The sequence below is a fragment of the Tiliqua scincoides genome, chromosome 3 (assembly GCF_035046505.1).
Source record: "Tiliqua scincoides isolate rTilSci1 chromosome 3, rTilSci1.hap2, whole genome shotgun sequence".
Taxonomy (NCBI): Eukaryota; Metazoa; Chordata; class Lepidosauria; order Squamata; family Scincidae; genus Tiliqua; species Tiliqua scincoides.
In genome coordinates, this window is record NC_089823.1 from 206,519,065 (window position 1) to 206,531,349 (window position 12,285).

General features: G+C 45.0%; 1 pseudogene; it reads left to right on the forward strand.

Moving 5' to 3' along the window:
- Nucleotides 1-8,365: 8,365 nt before the first annotated feature.
- Nucleotides 8,366-8,484, forward strand: LOC136646678 (5S ribosomal RNA; annotated as a pseudogene).
- Nucleotides 8,485-12,285: the final 3,801 nt, after the last annotated feature.

The following is a 12,285-nucleotide window of genomic DNA, read 5'->3' on the forward strand; positions in this document are numbered from 1 at the left end:
GCCTGATTTTCCTTAGGCCTGAAAACTGCTTTGTATTAAATGTATGGACTGAAGATTCTTGATGAGGCAAGCTTTTATAAACATCTGAATTATGTAACCTGTTTTCTGTTGATCGGCCTTTTGTGTCCACCTTGAAGTTGTTATAATGGTGCAGAGACAGTACATTCTCCATATGCAGCTTTGGTCCTAAATCAAGTGAGTTGTGATAATGAAAATAGAAAATGTAATTACTTCTTCACACAAGCATTTCCTTTGAGCCTTCTCCCAGCTTTTTGTGAATGACTAAGAGAACAGATGCTGCAAACAAAGCTGGCAGCTTCTGCTTGCTACCCAGTTAAGAGCAATGACTCATCAGTATATGACGTCAAGCTTCTGAAAAGTAAAAGGGTTTCAAACAAAGCATCACAACCTAAGAACCTTGACTTCCTGTAAAATAAGCACAGACCCTTAGCCAGGTGCTGACTTCTCCGCTGGTGAGATAAATGGATTGGTGATGGGAAATTGCACCACCAGAATAGTTTAAACATAATCAGCAGTGCTTTCAGATGTTAACAGGAAGTGATAGCCACCAGATGCATGGGTGACTCACGCCCAAAATGTCATTCTTTTGGTCTGAAGGCAGAACATAAGGGGCATTCGTTTAATTTGCGTCCCTTATACCATGTTCTTCTCCTGCAGGACTCAAGCTCAATCTGACACTGGAGTGGACAACAATAGCGTCATGTTCTGTGAATCCTGCTTAATGTTTAAAACTGACCCAAAGCTTTTACATGTGTAATATTTAAAGTCCTTTGTGGTGCTTGCTGGTCTACAGATTCATGGTGTCCAAATGCAGCATGTAAAGCAATTGATCTATTGTCTGTGAAGCCTGCTACAGTTGCCACAGGCCACAGATTGGTCGGTCATCCCCACCCACCTCCACTGCTCCTCCTCCCTTACTCCCTGGAGTCAAAATGGAGAAGAGGAATAGAGTGGAGGAGGAAGTTTGAAAGTGAGCTGATAAGTGGGCTAGAGTTTCTTTCCTGTATTCTCGGGGTGCGCGCACACACAGGGAAATCTCCTTTATGAATAATGTGTTAGCTGTTAGTGAATTTTTCCTCTGTGAAATATGTGATATTTTCTGGTATATTATTTGCTTTTTCTCATGTAATATAGGAGGCCCCGCAGTGGCAGACCTCTCCTCAAGGCACTCCAGGGCAAAGGTTCATAAAGCTGTCCCCTGCATGAAGCTGCCACCCCCCCCCCCCACCTGGAGTGAAACAGACCCTTGCGTGTCTCCAGGACTGATTGGAGAAGCCATCTGAACCTTCCCCGCGATCTTCAACAAACCGGAAGAACAATTTCCAACTGCGTCTGGAGCTTCCTTAAGGCTTCCCACTTGGTCCTAGAGGTGCGTGAGTTGCACGCCCAGGGCATTTTCCTGTTCAGTGAATGGGAGGTCCGCCGCTGTGGCCCCATATCCACAGATCCCATATCCGTGGTTTCACTTATCTGTGGATCAGGTCCACAGGCCCCCCCTGCATGCACCCCCTCCAGTGGCAAAGGGAGTTGAGCTCCTCTCACCTCCGGAGGGTCTTCTGAACCCAGCAGAGGCTGCACATGTCCACCTGTGGCCTCTGCCAGGCTCAGAATGACGATTACAGACCAAAAAGCGCTAATTCTGGTTTTCGGCCGAAAACCGGAAGTGATGTTTTTTATGCCTGGCCCTCCAAATGCCTTTTGAAGGCATAAAATGATGGAAGACCATGGAAATGACAGACATCACTTTTCTCAAACACACTTTTGAAAGAAGACTGTTGTGTAAATTGCCCAGTACATGCTGGTCTGGCAAATGTCCTCATCAGCTGTGGTGAGGGAAGTAGACCAGCAAGGACTGAATCCTTCACTACCTGCGCATAGACCTCCTGGTGGCCCATGGGTCTCCTCAGAGCTATGCCAGAGAAGGGGTGGGGCAGGTTCAGATAGAAAGGATTGGATTCTGGCACATGCTAGTGCCTCTGAGATCCACCCTTTCCTTCCCTGCCCTGCCCTCTTCCTCCATACCTCCACATTCCCCCTGCCCTTCCCCTCCCTGCCCACAACACGCCCCTGCCACCAACTTACCATAAGTGGCGGATCCTCCATGAGCTGCTGAAACATGCACCGCACTTCTGCTCATTTGAAGCAGCAACCTGGAAGCACATAACTGCAGAAATATGCTTAGTAGTCATAATAATACATAGTAATAAAACAGAGATAAACCATGTTCAGCTGCAGTAAAACAGAACTCTAAGCACCTGGCTGCCTGGCGTCCATTGGCTGTAGCAGCAGCCATTTCTGCGCCACTGCAGCCCTAGGCTCCGGGCAGCTCAGGATTGGGCTGCCCGTATCCTTGAGAGGTTGTACTCCCTACCATGGCAAGGGGAAGGTTAGTCTGATCCACTATCAGCTGAGAATGAAGCAGCTGCAGGGTTCCCACTTCATCCTCCCTGTCTGAAAAGAACTCTGCTCCCCTTGCCCTGCTGCCTGGGGAATGGAGAATTGAGTGAAAGTACATCGACCTCAGCCAGAGGGCCAAAGAGCTCCTGGGTTGTTCTTATTGCAAAACGCCCTGGGGATGGTTTTGATTAAAAGGCAGGGCATACATCAAAAAATAAACAAATACATTATTGATCTTATAGCTTCAGTCAATGATCTGGAATTCTAACTAAGGCTAGGAAGTTTTGATAGAAAGTCAACAGATTTAGGGCGCAATCCTAACCCACTTTCCAGCACTGGCATAGCTGTGCCAATGGGACGTGCACTGCATCCTGTAGTTGGGGGGCATTCATGGAGGCCTTCTCAATGTAAGGGAATGTTTGTTTCCTTACCTAGGAGCTGTGTTACCCTTATGTCGGTGCTGAAAAGTGGGTTAGGATTGCGCCCTTATTTACTTTAGGCTAATCAAAACTTTTCAAAATTGCGTGTTTCAAATGATGATGATTTTTCTAATTTATAAGTGGCTGTGTGGCTGATAGAAGAAAAATTTACATTCTAGATTAGGGTAATTCTTTAATTAGTGCCCACCAAAGAGTCACAGAGCACCAAACAGTGAGCTTTCAAGTCTTAAAAGAACCCTTCATCAAGCGAGGCGGCCAGCAAAACAGATGTGGGCAGGAGACAAGCAGCCCATTAGAGGTGCTCCAGAAGTCCTATAGAATCAATACAGCTTGTAGGGTCTAAAGTTGGGGTTTAAAAGGTTTTTTTTGCAGACTTAGCTTAGCTTCTGAACAGTGCCAGACGGTTTCAATGCGCACACAGGGCTACTTAGCAAAAAAAAAATGACTGTGCTCCTGTATTTTGAAAATATCAAATCAAGGGTTATATAGTGTGTTCTTCTTATCCACTAGGGAACCCACTTCTTATCTGGGAGGGCACCAGGATGCAGGTGTCTTGTTATCTGGTGTGCTCCCTGGGGCATTTGGTGGACCGCTGTGAGGTACAGGAAGCTGGACTAGATGGGCCTATGGCCTGATCCAGTGGGGCTGTTCTTATGTTCTTATCCATGGGCTCAGCATCTGTGGATTTGAGTATCTGCTGATGCTGAGCCTGCAGCTGGAAGGCCTCAGAACACCTCCCAGACAGGAACTGTAACCTAGAGACTTTTGAGGAGGACCAGAAGACTGTGTGACTTTCAGAGGGCCAGGCACAGCCCCTGGAGAAGTTATTTTGGCACTGCATCCCCTTCCCCCACAGATATAATTATCCACAGATTTTGATATCCGCAGGAGGCCTGGAATAGATACTGAGGGCCCACTGTACTCCTAAGAACACTTACAAGGGACAAGGCACATTGGGTTCAGTGAGACTTAGGCTGCAATCCTAACCACACTTTCCTGAGAGTAAGTCCCATATTGAACAAAATAGGACTTACTTCTGAGTAAACTGGGTTAGGAGTGTGCCCTTACACTATTTTCTCCGATCTGCACTGTTGGTGTTAGAATACCCAGAAAGTATCCAAGCTATATGTTTTATGCTATACCCAAGCATGTCCCTGAGAGGAATGACCATTAAAAGTTGAGCTCCATTGGAGATACCTCTGAGGCCTAGTTCTGCCTTCATTAGCACTTAAAAGAATCCAGGTGTCAGGAAGGAGAAATCTATAAGGCAAAACTCTTGAAAGGAAAGATTAGAAGAGAATGCACAGTCTGGGTGAAAAACCTCTAAGTTTCCATTATATTAAATGTTGTAATGCAACTTCAGATCAAGACTAACCCTAGGTTGCCTATTGCTACTTTTTTGCCAGTACAGAGTATGATTATTTCTATGCACAACAATGAAAAGGACCCTGTAACCCTTATTCTGAGATTTTAACATTGTCTTATGGATTTCTGCTGCCTTTGCCCTACACATGGAACTGTTCACCAACTGCACTCCGGGGAGAAAAGACAATAAACATATAAAACAAACCTTAAGTTGCGACAAAAGTAAATCTAGCTATTACCACACACACCACACACACACACCAGCCCAAATCTAGTGTTCAGTTGTGAGGCAAGGAATAGGTTATGACAATCCTGCAGTGTAGCCCAGTGTTAGTAAGTACTTGGGAACTGCACTGTATCCAGCCTTTTGTATAGCAGTGAAAGTGGAAGGAACACAAGCCATTAAACCATTGATGGTTTCTTTGGGATTGAGGGACAAATTAAGGTTTTATATGGGCTATGGAAATGCAAAGGAGCCAAAGACAGAAAATGACTAGGTGTGACATTGGGTCCCGCAGACTATTTGTGTAATAATTTCCTCTGCAATATTTTTAAGCTCCAGTTCACAACTTAGATCAGTGCCTCCCAAACTTTTTAGCTCCAGGACCCACTTAAAAAAAAAAAAAAAGTTATCATGACCTACATAGCTTTACTATACAAAAAAGAGATATAGAAAGAAATAAATTTTATTGATTATTAATAATAACAATAAAGTAAAGGATCCTATGCTTCCAAGGGTGCTAGAGACCTTACATATAGTATGCCTGTAGACATTTGCTAGACTCCCTAGAAATTGAGTTCAAGGACTATTACTCCACCTATTCAAAGTACCGCAGGCAGGCAGTAACTGGTGATGGCATCACGATTTATTTCTGGGTTGGGAGGCCAGATGTAATGTGGCAAACATCAATAAGAGGCTCAGGGTGAACAGGAGGGCTTTTTTGATCGTTGAAAAATCATGCTTTGGAGCTCTGCCCACCAATCTGAGCCTTCTACCGCTGTTTGTTGCATCACGTTCCTGGTCTCACTTGCCAGGCTGCAGTTGTCCTGAGAGTACGACCAGACACCACTTCAATACCCTGCACCTGTGCCACTGGTTGAGAAACGCTGGCCTATATTAGCCCAAATCAACAGCAACCCCATCTTTAAATTCAGCTGGACAATTGCACAAGGACGCAGAACTAGGAAAACACTGCCAGGATTTGAGAGCCTTGTGCTTTAATGCTATTCCTGAGAAAATGAAGATGGACAGAAAAGAAAAGCGGATGGGGAGGGAGAAGCAGGAACAAGTAAAGAGAAAGGAAAGCCAAGGAGGAATAAAATATTGTATGTGTGTGCAAAATATATATATGCAGAAACACTTTTTGCCTGACATTTATGATATTTTACCCCAACCCAGTAGTGAAAAGAAATCAAAAGTATATATGCTGCCTTCAAGCCCCATTCCCATTCTCTGCAAAGTAATAAAACCCGGGCTTCTGTTCCCTCAGGCAATACTTCATGAGCAGAAAACTTTCTCCTTTACTTCTCCCAGAGATATAACACAGCATAGCACTGGAAGAGCGAGAGGGGAGATAGCTATAAAAGCAGCATTGCTTGGTGCCAGGCTCACCCACAAACTATTGTGCTGGAAACAAGATTTACTAACTCCCCTCTCTCTTCATAGGAACAAGCCAAGTCGCTGCTGATGAAAAGGAAAAGACTCGCAGAAATTAAGCATGTCTCTAAGTGTTGTGGAGCCGATATAATAGACACGCAGCTCCTATTACCGCTCTGCTAATCGGGTTGCCAAGTTGTAAACAGCCAAATCCAGGACAAAAACTAATTAAAATTTGGCCATGTAGCTAATGACAGAGACAGCCTGTGGCGGAGTTGAAGGGAAGAAAGCCACAGAAGTGTCCCATTAATAACTTAACTTCTGCTTCAAGCAATTCATTGGCTCTTGCTGTGGAGCTGTGTCACCTCTTAGTAATAGAGTAGCAAGCTTGATCTTCAGCACCAATAGCGCATGCTTTTCATAGTTTGGGCAAAAGGATGGAGGCAAAGTTTCCTGAGAAAACTTTTCTTACCAATATGAGACGGCTATAAAAGGTGAACCCACATTCCTCTTCACCTGCTCTGATGTCGCTCACCTCATGTCACTGCATGACTGCTTTGGATGACTCAGAACCAGTTCTAAGCATATTCTCGCCTCCGCCTCCATGTATCAATGGCTGACTGGCGACCCATCCATGCACCCACTTGCTGCAAGTTACATCAGCAGCAGAGTGTGAGAGGTCTGAGGGAGACAGTAAATTCCGGATGCCTTTCATCCCGAGTCTACTGCTGCCACTTCCTTCCAAGTTGCCACCAATACAAGCTGCAATGTTCTGCTTCCCACTTGCTCCTTGCTGTGCAACTCATGCACTCCCATGAAACCTGGAACTCCCACACACGAGGAGCATGGTAAGGGTTCCAGGTGGTTTTTTGTAGTGCAGAAGAGGCAGACCTGAGATGTCATCAGGCAGCATTCTGGGTCATGTTGCCCCTGCATTGGCTGTAACCTCACGTACTGACATTACTAGGAAGTTGACCTATGCATTACACAGGGGGAAACGTTTCAGAGTTAGGCAATAACTTCAGATGTTATTCGTGGCAGGTCCAGCTTCTGATAACATGTACTTTGCATTCAGGAGTTCTGTCAGAAACCTCTTCACTGTCTCATCAGTTAAGGCTAAACTATATCTTGCTCTGCGCCCATTATTAAAAGAAAGACTTAAAGGAAGAATGTCTTTGCTTTTTTCCACCAAAAGCGGCTGTAGGAGGAAGGGTGTTTATCAGAAACATAGTCCACAGGAGGGCAGTTAGCTTCCCCCTATACTGAAAATTGCCCCTTGACATTATGAAATAGCTGTGGAGTAGGTTATTCTGTGGAACCCGAATGCAGAGAAGCGTTCACCACCCGCTCCTCATTAAAAACCAAGTCCTTCATGTCATGAATCAGGAAAGTGAGTAATGGAGGGAAAACCACTGTATTCAATACTCATAACAAATGGTAACAGCTTTGCAGACAAGAATGTGCATGGTAGCTTGGACCCACCCAAGACCTCCTGACACCTGAGGCAGCATGCCAAGTTTTGCCCCTTTGCCTGATGATGTGTCAGCCTCTACTCCTTCCTCTTCCCAATGTTCTAACTCAGCACTCTCCTCCCTTCCACTTTTCCTCTTCCTCTCTGTACCCCTCGTCCTCTTCTAATCTGGGAGTAGGAGGAGGAGGAGGAGCTGTGAAGGTGAGTAGTTGGACAGAGATGGGAAACCCCCTCCCCCCCACACACACACCAGTCTCCTGCCTAAAGCAACCACTTCAGTTGGCCTCATGGATGGGGAGGCCCTAGTGGTAGCTGTGCTTGAACCCCTCACTGCACACGTGTTTAGGAGCTGGTACAATACTCTTGGATGTCTTTAATTGTATGCTTTCACTAGAAGACCATAGCATAGTCCATGTTATGGTCACATTTCAGCTTTAACAATGTGAATCAGTAGTGCACAAACACAAGGTGCGCTCAGCAGGAATGCAACAAACCCAGTAGACTCTCATCCTAGTTGTTGGCAACCTTCAGTCTCAAAAGACTATGGTATCGCGCTCTGAATGGTGGTTCTGGAACAGCATCTAGTGTGGCTAAAAAGGCCGATTCGGGAGTGACAATCCCTTCCACACCGGGAGCAAGTGCAGTCTGTCCCTGGTCTATCTCCCTGACTCTGGACTTTCCTTCTTTGCCTCTTTGCCTCAGTCTGTTGGCCAAGTGTCTCTTCAAACTGGGAAAGGCCATGCTGCACAGCCTGCCTCCAAGCGGGCCGCTCAGAGGCCAGGGTTTCCCACCTGTTGAGGTCCACTCCTAAGGCCTTCAGATCCCTCTTGCAGATGTCCTTGTATCGCAGCTGTGGTCTACCTGTAGGGCACTTTCCTTGCACGAGTTCTCCATAGAGGAGATCCTTTGGGATCCGGCCATCATCCATTCTCACAACATGACTGAGCCAACGCAGGCGTCTCTGTTTCAGCAGTGCATACATGCTAGGGATTCCAGCTCATTCCAGGACTGTGTTCTTTGGAACTCTCATCCTAACATTGCCTGTTAATGAATAGACTGTTGGCAACTATGGTTGTTTACATATGTGTTACCCTGCACATGCCCAATCTTGTCTGATCTCAGAAGCTAAGCAGGGTCAGGCCTGGTTAGTACTTGGATGGGAGACCGCCTGGGAATACCGGGTGCTGTAGGCTTATACTATTCTTTCGAGACTGAAGGTTGCCAACCAACCAGTGTAGCTTGGCAGTGCAGATGGATACTGGGCAAGCCTGGGACTAAATGCAGACTATTGAGGTTGGATGTTACATTCGAACATATCCAATGCTAATCCAACTCATATACTCCAATGTTCCTGACAGTTCAGATATGTTTTTAGCATAGCAGGTGAACTTTTTTAGTCAAGGTTAAGATCTTTCAGCATATATCAGAATTGTTCAATAGGCTTTGTCTATGGGGAGCTTTCCTGGGGCTGAAGCACATCCTTTGAATAAAAGCCAACAGCAATGCCTCTTCAGTGCTCTATGGTTATAACTTGGCTTAGTTTGAATGACATCCTAGGGATCTCTGTTCTTCTTTATGAATAAAAGAGCATAACAAGAACCCTGCTGAATCAGACCAAACGTCTATGTAAGTTTGCATTCAGTTTTCTATTGTGGTCAACCAGCTGATTTCACAAGGACGTCAAAGGGGACTTTAAGGAAGTAGTTGTCCATCACTATTTTTCTCCAGCAACTAGGATACATTGACACTCTGAACATGAGGTCCCATGAAGCCATTGTGACCAATAGTTTTTGTTATTTAGCAGTGTTCCTTTGATTTATTTTGTCACAATCTCTGCCAACATTTAACTTCTAAATGTAGTTGTCATACTATTCCAACATCCACATAAAAATAACCAATTGCTATCCAGCCAACAGCATTAAAAAAAAAAAAGTTCACAAGAAATACATTTTCGATCTCTCTCTTTAACATTGATTCTTATCACTGCTCCATGCTGAGTTATGTAATGCAAGACAAATCCCAATGGTCCTATTATGTCAAGACAGGTATTAACAAGGGTTCACTGGCTCAAAGTCGTTTTGTAGAACAAATTCTGTCTCAACAATGAAGCCCAGACATATGAGGCTGGTCTGGTCTGGTGTGCCCACTTAAGACAACACACCCAGGAGACTTAGGGGAAGATTTTAATATTCAGTTCATCACTTTCAGCATGAGAAATGGGTCCAAGTGGCAGGATGGAGGAAAGCTGCAATGTGCTCTAGGCAGAAGATGTTCCAGCAAGCAAGACAGATAGAATCAAACTGAAAAATATCTTCCTGATCCCAATAAATTATACATTTCCTCATTAGGAGAAAATGTAGTCTAGATGAAAAAGAGCAGAAAACATGACCCTAGACATTTCAGCTGCTGCAGTGAGAGGTGGTTCCTTCAAGGGGACCAGTTCTCCCCCCCCCCCCATGGGAACTAATTGGCTGGTTTTCCAGCTGTGATGCAAGGTTGGCTCAGATCAGGGGCAAGAAGTCAAAGCTGCTTCAACAAAAAAAGCTTTAACTCAGGATACTTGCTGCTTCCTACAGCCTCTGATTAGGATTTTATGGGTTATAGTTGATGAATTGGAGTCTGACAAAAAATACACATCAACCCACTTTGTACTTTAGGCTACTAGTTACATATGAGAGCATACTTCAGACTTAAGTGACCTTTCAAAACAATGGACACAAGGTTTCAAATGACATGAAGCCTTTTTCAGGGTTCTTCAAAGCCACAAATAAATTTAATCACATGGTGCAAAGACCTACCTTTTCATGAGGCAGAATCTCCATTCACTAAAACATATAAATACTTGACCCATCTTTTTTTCCTTCTAGCTCTGATCTTTTGTGGATAGTTTCATTTTGCTGTGCAAAAGAGGAATTCCTCAACAGATGGAAGTCAGATACAAAGGGTTGTTTTGAGAGACAGGACTTGGTTCTGAGAAGCCTCAACACTAAACTTTCTACTTCACTGTCATTATTGGTGCCATTGATTTTGGCTGCAGTTGGCTCTTTGCGTGAGCTCTGTCCACACCTTCAAGAATCATTTACTGAATGCAGGTGTGGGAGGAATGCAGAGCTGACTCATTGATGTCATCCCCCAGCCTCCTCACATTCAAAGGAAGTAACTTTTTTTTTTACTCTGTCTCTTTCAGTTGATGGAACCATTTTCTTCTGAACAGAGCAAGATTAAATCAGATTACAGACATACCCCTTTGGAAGGTTTTATGCCCAATGAATCAAAAGATTCCCACACTCCAAGTACAATCTTCTATGCACTTACCAGGGAGAACATAAGAACAGCCCCACTGGATCAGGCCATAGGCCCATCTAGTCCAGCTTCCTGTATCTCACAGCAGCCCACCAAATGCCCCAGGGAGCACACCAGATAACAAGAGACCTACATCCTGGTGCCCTCCCTTGATTAAGGACCATTGAACAAAATGAGACTTGCTTCTGAGTCGACATGCAGGGGTGTAAGCTGTCAATTTTGATCATGCCAACAAGCCAAACATAACATACCTGCTTTTACTTTTGATTGTTGTTGACCTGGGTATCTAATCCTAGGCAATTCAAACCTTTTTCAGGTGAAAATATACAATCCTTTTCTCTTGCACTGGTTTCTCAGAGCCTAATCCTGTGGTCGGCGGCACACAGCCATGCCGCCTACCACAGTCACAAACATGCCATAAGGCACGTTTGAAGGGCTCACCGCCAGGTCACCCAACTTCTGCGGCTTGGTGGTCTCCCAGACCGCAGAGCTGTGGAATGGAGGCGGGGGCGGTGTGGAGGCGTTCCGAGGAGGGGGGAGGCCAGTGGGCGGTGGAGAGAGGGCTGAGGGAGGCGTGCCAGGGAACAGGCGGGAGGCATGAGGGAGGAGGATCCGCAGAGCTCTGCTCCACAAGATCCATGGTACTTGTGTAGGGCTGCGCACCCTACACGAGCGCCTTTTCCATACCATTGCGGGGCTGCTTACCTTTCCCGGGGGAGGCCTCCCATGGTAGTGTGGGAAGTGCAGGATCCGGCGGCAGCCCTTCTCAGTGCCGCCGAGCCTGGGCGCCCCAGGCGGCTCAGGATTGGGCTGTCACTCTCCCCAAAAATTTCAGGTAGGGGAACCCTGAGGAGTTATATGATCATGTGCATAACTTACTTGGATGGTCCATCCAAGCATCATAACAAGAAAGAGCTTGAAAGGAAAAATGCTTAAATGTGTGACAGAGGCTTTGCTGGAGCTTAAACTGTGATCAGAATCATGTTATTATTATTAACAGTATTTATATACCGCTTTTCAACTAAAAGTTTACAAAGTGGTTTACAGAGAAAAATCAAATAACTGTTCTCTATTGTTCTCTATTGAAATCAAATTGTTCTCTATTGAAATCCACAATCTTTTTGGTTTCTGTAGATGTATCTGAATGTATATTTCTTTTCCATCTATTTATATTCCATTCTTTAAAAAGCCTATGAATCCTTGACCTGGCACCCCCAAAGCCAGACGTTTCCAGTCTTGCTAGCTTGAAAGACCTATATAATGCTGGAAGTTTCTGTCAAACACACCAGGTCTATTGTCTGTGATGATCAAAGATTATTCTAGTGGAGGATGCTGTTTGCTAACCAAAGATTATTCAGGCTGCCATTTCAGAACAAAGAACCTCAGGCTTTCCTTAGGTCACGCAGTGGTCAAAGGTCTGGGGAAAGGCAACATGAGGCAGCTGGGGGGCTGCTGTGGGAAACAGGAAGCTGAATTAGAAGAGCCTTTGGAAGAAATAGAACATTAAAAAAAAAAAAAAAAAAGCAAGCCCTGTTGGATCCGGCCAAAGGCCCAGCTAATTCAACTTCCTGAAAAACTAACTGAAAAGCTAGCTTGGAAGAAATAATAGAACATTCATAAGAAAAGCTCTGCTGGATCAGGCCAAGTTTGTATTTTAGTTAGCTTCTCAGTTAGTATTTCAACTCTTTGGC